The following is a 10637-nucleotide window of genomic DNA, read 5'->3' as shown; positions in this document are numbered from 1 at the left end:
ACACACACACACACACACACACACACACACACAAAGAGATAGATGCTTTTCACCTTTTGAAGTTTGTCTTGACCAACTTTTGGCTCCCCCCTCCCCCGATCGTGGCTTCTTTTGGCTCGATCGTGGTCAAATGCTGGTCCGGTCGTGGTTTATTCAAGGGTAGTTAAGGGTGCCTGGTTTGCACACCCACTTTGCAAATCGAAGATGGTCTAAGCCAGGGGTGAAAATCCAGCAGGTTCGGACAGGTTCTGGAGAACCGGTAGCGGAAAGTTTGAGCGGTTCGGAGAACCGCAAATGCCACCTCTCGCTGGCCCCAGAATGGGGTAGGAATGGGGATTTTGCAATATCCTTCCCCCAAAGGTGGGGAGGGAAGGGGGATTTTGCAATATCCTTCCCTGGAGTGGGGTGGGAATGAAGATTTTGCAGTATCCTTCCCCTAGAGTGGGGTGGGAATGGAGATTTTGCAATATCCTTCCCCCAAGAGTGGGGTGGGAATGGAGATTTTGCAATATCCTTCCCCTGGAGTGGAGTGGGAATGGAGATTTTGCAGTATCCTTCCCCTGGAGTGGAGTGGGAATGGAGATTTTGCAGTATCCTTCCCCCAGGCATGGGGAGGGAATGGGGATTTTGCAGTATCCTTCCCCTGCCACGCCCACCAAGCCATGCCCACAGCAAAGCCGGTAGCAAAAAAAATTGGATTTCACCACTGGTCTAAACCCAAACCACACAGTGAGCGTTTCATTTCACGCCGGATGCAAAGATCTTTCGATAGTGAACGAAACCATGGTTTGTGATTTAACCCTGATGTGTGTAAGTCACTGAGCCTAACATTTTCCAGCCATTTTGTGGAGTTTTTGTGTCTTTGTGCAAGCCTAGGGTCTTTTCTCTTGTCAGCATTTTTCAAATACTCTGGGGGGGGGGGAGGATCTTAGATCTATTATTCTAACATTCCTTGAAACACCAAATTGGTTTAATCATGGTTTGATGTTCCATCTTTAGATCATCAGTTCTTGGCTAAGCCAGAAAGAGAACATGATTCTTCTCAAAAGTAGCTCTATTTATCTCTCCTCCTAACTCTTTGCAGGTTTAAAAACCAATAACTCTTTGCAAAAAATAAAATTAAATTAAAATGTTTCCACCCATGAATTTTAGGCTTAAATCAACTGGGGAAAATGTGCAGTTTCAGGACTGATGTTTCTTTGTCTCTTAAATTCCATTTTTTTAAATTATTTTTTTTGCAGGTGTCTGTGTGCAAACAGCATCCAAAGAGTTTTCAGAAGTGGCAGCACTCTGCGGTTATCCATTTAAGTCCTCAATGATACGGAAGAAATAAAATGCCAGGTTCAAAAGGGAAGAGATTTCCCAAAAAAAAATAAAAATAAAAATAAAATTAAGCTGCGCTTTGGGTGGCCCAGGAGAACCTAGCATTTAAATTTCTGCTGGGGGCGATCCCTCACAAGGTTGTTATAAATATTTAAATGCAAATTAAGGGATCTAGGCAGAATTCTTGGGAAGATTCTTTTCGCTGATCACGTTTCCATATGTCGGTATTTGCAACTTTGGAAGAATGGGGGGGGGCGGGGGGGGGGAATAAAATAATAGCAACATCCCTAGAGACACGGAGTGGAAAATAAACAAATGCAAGGTCTTATTTTGAGGAAATGACTTTGCTCGATCAGCTAAAAAATTACAGTGTCGAGATCTCAAGGGCAGTGTGGGTGTGGGAGTCAAATAGGCAGTCCTCTACTTATGACCACAATTGAGCCCAAAATTTATGTGGCTAAGTGAGACATATCAATGAACGTTGCCCTGTTTTCTTATCACAGTTGCTAAGTGAATCCACTGTAGTTGTTGGTCACATGGTCGCTCAGTGAATCTGGCTTCCCCCATTGGCTTGGCTTGTCGGGAGGTCACAAAAGGGGATCGCGGGGACCGTCGTAAGTATGAATCAGATGCCAAGGATCTGAGCTTTGATCTCGTGACTTTGGGATGCTACAACGGTTGTAAACGTGGGTAAAAGTGGTCGCAGCTCACTTTTTTCCCCCCAGCACCGTTGTTAACTTTGAATGGGTCACTAAACAAACTGTCATAACTCGAGGACTGTCTGTATTCTGACCCAGCTTTTGCAGGATGGCTTGGTTGAAATTAAATCAAGCATTTTGCCTGGGAAAAGTGATTCTGCTGGGCCTTCAACCATTTTCCCACCCATTTATCACAAATAAAGGGGAATTTTTAAAATTACAGGCTGCAAGACGGGGGATTGAATCAGGCAGCTGTTATAGGTTCTAAATCATGTGGGAGAGAAAAAGAGAGGAAGATAATTCAATGAAAATGCCCCCAGTTGCAAAACCTTGTACTGAAGTCATCCTTGGCAACTGCCGAACACTTGGCACTTTCAATTTCTCTATCCTGAAAATTGGGTTTCTAATTTTGCATCTTGCAAATGACTTTTTTTTTTCTCCCTGGAAAAAAAACAATCTGAATTTTTAGCATCATAAAGCAAAGTTTCGAGCAATGTTTCCCAACCTCAGCAGCTTGAAGGTGAATGGGCTTCAACTCCCAGAATTCTCCATGTTTCCAGATAGGTGGATTTCCACTCCCAGAATTCCCTAGACGGCATTTTTTTAAGATAGGTGGACTTCAACTCCCAGAATCCCCCAGCCAGCATGCTTTAAGACGGGTGGACTTCAATTCCCAGAATCCCCCAGCCAGCATGCTTTAAGACGGGTGGACTTCAATTCCCAGAATCCCCCAGCCAGCATGCTTTAAGATGGGTAGAGTTCAACTCCCAGAATCCCCCAGCCAGCATGCTTTAAGAGGGTGGACTTCAACTCCCAGAATTCCCCAACCAGCATGCTTTAAGATGGATGGACTTCATCTCCTAGAATTCCCCAGCCAGCATGCTTTAAGATGGGTGTACTTCAACTCCCAGAATCCCCCAGCCAGCATGCTTTAAGACGGGTGGACTTCAATTCCCAGAATCCCCCAGCCAGCATGCTTTAAGACGGGTGGACTTCAATTCCCAGAATCCCCCAGCCAGCATGCTTTAAGATGGGTAGAGTTCAACTCCCAGAATCCCCCAGCCAGCATGCTTTAAGAGGGTGGACTTCAACTCCCAGAATTCCCCAACCAGCATGCTTTAAGATGGATGGACTTCATCTCCTAGAATTCCCCAGCCAGCATGCTTTAAGATGGGTGTACTTCAACTCCCAGAATCCCCCAGCCAGCTTGCTTTAAGATGGGTGGACTTCAACTCCCAGAATTCCTCAACCAGCATGCTTTAAGATGGGTGGACTTCATCTCCTAGAATTCCCCAGCCAGCATGCTTTAAGAGGGGTGGACTTCAACTCCCAGAATTCCCCAACCAGCATGCTTTAAGATGGATGGACTTCATCTCCTAGAATTCCCCAGCCAGCATGCTTTAAAATGGGTGGACTTCAACTCCCAGAATTCCCCAGCCAGCTTGCTTTAAGATGGGTGGACTTCAACTCCCAGAATTCCCCAGCCAGCTTGCTTTAAAATGGGTGGACTTCAACTCCCAGAATTCCCCAGCCAGCATGCTTTAAAATGGGTGGACTTCAACTCCCAGAATTCCCCAGCCAGCTTGCTTTAAGATGGGTGGACTTCAACTCCCAGAATTCCTCAACCAGCATGCTTTAAGATGGGTGGACTTCAGCTCCCAGAATCCCCTAGCCAGCATGTTTTATGGACTTCCACATCCCAGTTGGGAATTCTGGGAGTTGAAGTGCACCCACGCTGAAGTTGCTAAGCTGAAAAACTCTTTATTTAGAGGTGTTAATTCTAAACATTCCCTATTCAGAGAAAGTATATATATATGTTGGCAACAAGTTCGTGGCCAACATCTGTGTCTCGTGGCCGATGTTCCCCGCCTCTGTTCTTCCTCTTCAAAGACACGGTTTTTGTATTTCAATATTTTTCTTTCCCATAGCAACAGTTGTTTAGTTAAGAACTGAAGTGCACTTTGCCTGGTGAGGAAAATTAAACTTCTGAACTTACTAACTGTATTGCCTGGTAAGGGGTCAAAGAAGTTACAAGCACTGGCAGTCCTCGACTTACGACCAGCTTGTTTTAGTGACCAATCAATCAATCAATAATCAATCAATCGGGGCTGGACTAGAAGACCTCCAAGGTCCCTTCCAGCTCTCTTCTATTCTGAGTTCTGAGCTGAAAGGGACCTTAGAGGGCGTCTAGCTGCTTCCCCTTCCGAGAATTTTTTTTGCAGGCATTCACTTCTGGTTACTATTTCTGCAGAATAGTTTTCCCTGCAGGTTTTCCGATCTTTCTCCCAGATTTCGGTGTCGGTTTTCCGCATCACCGTTCGGATGAATTTCTGCAGAATAAAATCTTGGGAACCAGTGTTCTGGCAACGTAGTCTGCAGAGCTGCGCCGAGCACTTTCCTTATCTATTTTCAAGGATGTCAGATTAAGTGATATATTTGCAGAAGCTGTTTTGTGTGTTTGTATGTGTGTGTGTGTATGTGAGAGAGAGAGAGAGAGAGAGAGAGAGAGACAGAGAGAGAGGGAGGGAGGAACTAATCTTTCTGTCTAAATTCTAGATTTTTGCAGATTATCTGACAGGCCGGGAGATGAGAACAAATTAAAAAAAAATAGAGGAAGCTTTTCAAAATTAAAGCGAGGATGTTAAAAAGTCACAGCTGGGCTTTCTTAGGAAGTAAAAACATTGTGGGGGTTGAAGATTAGGAGCAGGAATTCTGGACAGAAGCCCTTTGAATCATATTCTAGGTTAGCAGATGACCTTGGTGCTAAGGAGGGACATAATTGCAAGGAAATTGGAAAGGAGACCACCAAGAGATCACACAGCCAGCTGCGGACTGCACCGGGAAGCTGAAAACGTCCCTGCCGTGGTTCGCGGCTTCCATATTACAGGTAGTCCTCTGCGTATGGCCGCATTGAGCCCGACGTTTCTGTTGCTAAGTGAGATTTGCCCCCGTTTGATGACTATTTCCGACCACGGTTTCTCCATCAACTTTGCGTGTCGGAAGGTCCCAACAGGGAATCCGCACACGACCTTGGGGACACTGCAACCGTCGTAAATATGAGTTGGTGGCCAAATGTTTCTGAATTTTGATCCCGTGTGATTCCTGGACACTGCAACCATCATAAATGTGTGCTAAAGCGTTGGGATTTTGATCCTGGGATTATGGGTGGGGGAGAGATTGCGAAGTCTGAAAAATGAGCACGTTGTTTTTTACCAGTGCCGTTGCAACTTTGAGCGGTCGCTAAACGAATCGTCGTCCACTGCCTCTATTTATTTATTTATTTGTAAAGTTTTTTTAAAAAAATTTTTTACACACAAACAACAACATACAATGCATCTTTTCTGAACAGAATATCGGGGCCAGGTACATGTTCATACCAAATTCAGTTCTTCTGCAACACAACTTACATGCGTTCATCAATATATTTTCTCTCATTTTTAATTTCCTTCTTACATTTCTCTTTGTCAATCTAATAGAATAGAATAGAATAGAATAGAATAGAATAGAATAGAATAGAATAGAATAGAATAGAATAGAATAGAATAGGCCAAGTGTGATTGGACACACAAGGAATTTGTCTTGGTGCATATGCTCTCAGTGTACATAAAAGAAAAGATACGTTCATCAAGGTACAACATTTACAACACAAATATACATCAATATAAATCATAAGGATTGCCAGCAACAAAGTTACAGTCATACAGTCATAAGTGGAAAGAGATTGGTGATGGGAACGATGAGAAGATTAACAGTAGTGCAGATTCAGTAAATAGTTTGAATTATTTGTTTAACAGAGTGATGGCCTTCGGGAAAAAACTGTTCTTGTGTCTAGTTGTTCTGGTGTGCAGTGCTCTATAGCGTCGTTTTGAGGGTAGGAGTTGAAACAGTTTATGTCCTGGATGTGAATCTACCCTTCACACCCAATTTTAATCTTTTCTCAAATTGCCTGTTTTTTTTAAACCTCCATAGATGCACTAATGCGCGCGCGCGCACACACACACACACACACATTTACAAGTAAGCAGAATGTATATTTCCTGCAATTACAAAGGGCTTTCTGCAGAAATGCCATTTAACGGGAAAGCTTTGGCGAGGAAAATCTGGTTTTTTGACTTCCTCTTCGGCCAGGATGCGTCCCGGGTGGGCTGGGCTGGGCTAGGAGGCGCAGAGGGGGTGTGGGGGGTGGGGATAAATATTCGGGCTGGGCTGACCTTCGCTCTGCAGATTACAGCCGGCTGACTTCTGACGTGTCTCTCCGATATGACTTCAAGATTTTGGCATTTGTGGCAGGAAAAACAGCCTGCCACAAAAACAGAGAAAGCTTTTGCTAAGGGTCTCTGCGTCACTGGAGGAAAGAGCAATGTGGCCATTAGAAAGGGGCGGGGAGGGGGAAATCCAGAAATCTTTGCAAATTGATTCAGGGGGAAAAGTGGATTTTCTCAAACAGCAGAAGGAAATATGTTTCTCATCCCCCTCCCTCCTTCGTTCGTCCTCTCTTGTTTTTCCTGGGAATTATCATGGGGAAAGACTTCACGCCCAGATTTTGCCCTGGAAATTCCGTCTTCTGAGATACATGGAAGGGTCAAGTTCACCAGGAAAAAAAAAAAGAAGGAAAAAAAGAATGTAGAATAGGGTTGGCAGGGACCTTGAAGGTCTTCTAGTCCAACCACCGGCACGAGCAAGCAGACTCTGTATCGGGGGGTCTCCAAAATTGGCAACTGTAAGACTTTTGTGGACTTTGACTCCCAGCATGCTGGCTGGGGGATTCTGGGGATTGAAGTCCATCCATCTTCAAGCATGCCGACTACGGAATTCTGGGAGTTGAAGTCCATCCATCTTAAAGCAGGCTGGCTGGGGGATTCTGGGAGTTGAAGTCCACCCATCTTAAAACATGCCGGCTGGGGAATTCTGGGAGTTGAGGTTCACAAGTCAACGTTGTCAAGTTTGGAGACCCCTGCCCTATACTATCCTCCCCCTTGGCTTGATTCAGGTCGTCCTTCAATCTACAAGTTCATTTAGTGACCGCTTGAAGTTACAACGGCACTGAAAAAAGTGACTTATGACCGTTTTTCATACTTATGACCGTTTTTCACACTTATGACTACATTTGGCACTTACGACCATCGCAGCATCCCCCATGGTCACGTGATCAAAATTGGGACGCTTGGCAACTGGCTCATTTTTATGATGGTTGCAGTGTCCCGGGATCACGTGATTCCCTTTTGCGACCTTCTGACGAGCCAAGTCAATGGGAGAGCCAGATTCACTTAACAACCGTGTTCCTCATTGAACAACTGCAGTGATTCACTTAACAACGGTGGCACGAAAGGTTTGTAAGATCAAAACTCACTTAACTCTCACGCTTTGCAATGGAATTTTCGGGCGTCGGTTGTGGTCGTATGCCGAGGACTCAGTTGAATCAATCGGACTGCTTCGAGGACGGTATCGAATCAAGTGCATTTTCGGAGTTGCCCCTTATTGGTTGAATGTCAGCTAGTCAAACAAGCCACTTTTGGTCCTAATGTAAAAAACCAGAAAACCCTTCATGCTTGGATTTCTGACTCATGGGTCACATGTTAGATGATGCCAGCTTGGCTGATCCAAGATAAGGAGCTTAACTGCGGGGCGGCTTCAACTCTTCGAACAGCTTCCTGAAAAAATTGGGTATTTTCAGTCGCGTCCGTGAGTTTCCCCAAAACACTGCATTTTCTTCCCCTTTCCCATTACAGGCAGTCCTCGACTGACAACCGATTCGTTTAACGACCGAAGTTACAACAGCCTTGGGGGGGAGGGGGGGAAAAGAGAGACCTACGATTACGCTCTAAGACCGTTGCAATGTTGAAACATCCTCATCTTTCTCGTGAACAAAATTCGGGCGCTTGGCAACCAGCCAAGTCAATGTGGGAAGCTTGACTCGCTTAAGGACCACATGATCTGCTTAACGACTGCAGGGATTCGTTTAACCGTCGAAGCCCCAAAGTCGTAAAATCAGATGCAGCTCTCTTGAACGGCGACCTTACAGCAGCGATGGAAACTCTTCTCGGCATTGTGGTCGTTAAGTCGAGGACTGCCTGAATAGAAAGCCAAAAGACATCAAATGTCTTTTGTTTAAAAGCCCACATTCTCTTAGGTTGGCCAAACCTTCTATATATACAGGTAGTCCTCGACGTATGACAATTGAAGCCAACGTTTAGGTTGCTGAGCGAGATGTTCATTAAGTGAGGTTTGCCCCATTTTACAGCTTCTCTTGCTACGGTTAAGTAAAATCACTGCGGTTGTTAAGTGAGTCACACGGTTGTTAGGTGAATCTCGGCTTCCCCACCGACTTGGCTTTGTCAGAATGTCGCAAAAGGGGATCACGAGACTCCCCCCCCCCCCGGGAGAGTCTGCCACCGTCATAAATATGAATCCGATGCTGAGTTATCTGTTATTTTGATCGTGTGGGATGCTCGGCCAACGATGGTGGGAAAAACGCTCTCTCTTTTCCAGGGCCGTTGTAAACTTCGGACTGTCACTCAATGAACGGTCGTAAGTCGAGGACTCCCCGTACGGGCTCGTTTGCCGAACTGGGAGAGCCAAACTCCGAATCTATATCCGAGCATAGGGGCAGAGAACCCAGCAGCTGTTTCGGCAGAGGTTGCGGCTTGCTCGAAGCGGCTTTGGCCGTCCTAATAGAATTTTTTAGAATAGAATTTTATTGGCCAAGTGTGATTGGACACACAAGGAATTTGTCTTGGTGCATATGCTCTCAGTGTACATAAAAGAAAAGATACGTTCATCAAGGTACAACATTTACAACACAATTGATGGTCAATATATCAATATAAATTGTAAGGATACAAGCAACAAAGTTACAGTCATAAGTGGAAAGAGATTGGTGATGGGAACTATGAAACGATTAATAGTAGTGCAGATTCAGTAAATAGTCTGACAGTGTTGAGGGAATTATTTGTTTAGCAGAGTGATGGCCTTCGGGAAAAACTGTTCTTGTGTCTAGTTGTTCTGGTGTGCAGTGCTCTATAGCGTCGTTTTGAGGGTAGGAGTTGAAACAGTTTATGTCCAGGATGCGAGGGATCTGCAAATATTTTCACGGCCCTCTTCTAGATTCGTGCAGAATACAGGTCCTCAATGGAAGGCAGGTTGGTAGCAATTATTTTTTCTGCAGTTCTAATTCTAATTCTAAAAAAATGCACGCCAGGCGGTCTCAAAGGAGACCCGAGAAGGAAGGATGACTCGGAGGGAAAGGAATTCGAAAGACACGGGAAGCTCCTTCAGGCCAGGAAGGCAGCGACGACCACGGAAGGCCAACTGCTTTCTGCAACAGATGTGGGGAGGAAGAGGAGGAGGCGGCTTTTGCATGCGTGTCCCGAAGAATAGGGGGGGGGCGGGAAACGTCAGAGGATCTGGCAGAAGGAGGCCAGCCAAGGAAATGGGGCGTTTTCTTGGAAAAGTTAGAAACCGGAACACAGTTTTTGTTCTTCTTCCAATGCTCGCTTTCTTCCCTTTCTCTGTCTTTGCTTCCTTCTCTCCCCTTCCTTTTTTTCCCTCTGCATTGTTTCTCTCTCAATTTTTCTTTTCCTCTTCCTTCCTTCTTTCCCTTTTTTCCTTCTCTTCCTTTTCCTTTTTTCACTCTTCCTACCTTCCTTTTCTTTCCCCGCGTCTTTTACTGCTTTTTCTTTCTCTGAAACTTTTCCTTTCTTCTTTCCCTTCTCTTCCTTCCTTCTTTCCCTTCCTTTCTCTGCATCTTTTCCTTCTCTCCCTTTTCCTTTCTTCCTCTTCCTTTACTTTTGTTTTCCTTTCTTCTTTCCCTTTTCCTTCTTTCCCTTCCTTTTTCTTTCTTCTTTCCCTCTTCCTTCTCTCCCTTTTCCTTTCTTCTTTCCCACTTCCTTTTCTTTCCTCTTCCTTTCCCTTTTTTCCCTCTTCCTGCCTTCCTTCTTTCTCTGCATCTTTTCCTTTCTTTCCCTCTTCCTTTCTTCCCTCTTTCCCTTCCTTTACTTTTCTTTTCCGTTCTTCTTTTCCTTTCCTTTCTCTGCATCTTTTCCTTCTATCAATTTTCTTTCCTTCCTTCCTTCCCACATTTTCTCTTCCTTCCTTCTGTCCTCTCCCTTCCTTTTTTCTTTTCTTTTTCTTTTCTTTATTTTATTTTATTCGGTTTTTATACGCCCTTCTCCCGAAGGACTCAGGGCGGTGTACAGCCAAATAAAAATCCACAATATACACTTTAAAACAAGACTAAAACAAAACATATTACAAGATGGCCAAAATTTAAAACAGTTTAAAACCCTAAAATATAAATAGCCCCAGTTAAAATTTAGTAAAACTTCTAAGCCAGTCCCGCTTGAATAAATAGGTGCATTTTCAGCTCACGGCGAAAAGTCCGAAGATCAGGCACTTGACGTAAACCATTTTGCTTAATGACTGGGTGATTCACTTAACAACCACAGCGATTCATTGAACAGCTGTGGCGATAAAGGTCGCAAAAGTAGACCCAACTCACTTAACCACCTTTTTGCTTAGCAGCGGAAATCTTGGTCTCAATTGCCGTCATAAGTCGAGGACTACCCACACCGAGGAAAGAAAAAATTCTTTTTCTACCCCGACCTAAAAAAAAAATTC

The sequence above is a fragment of the Ahaetulla prasina genome, chromosome 17, assembly GCF_028640845.1.
Source record: "Ahaetulla prasina isolate Xishuangbanna chromosome 17, ASM2864084v1, whole genome shotgun sequence".
NCBI lineage: Eukaryota > Metazoa > Chordata > Lepidosauria > Squamata > Colubridae > Ahaetulla > Ahaetulla prasina.
The sequence above is the reverse complement of the archived record's forward strand: the minus strand, read 5'-3'. Positions refer to the sequence as shown.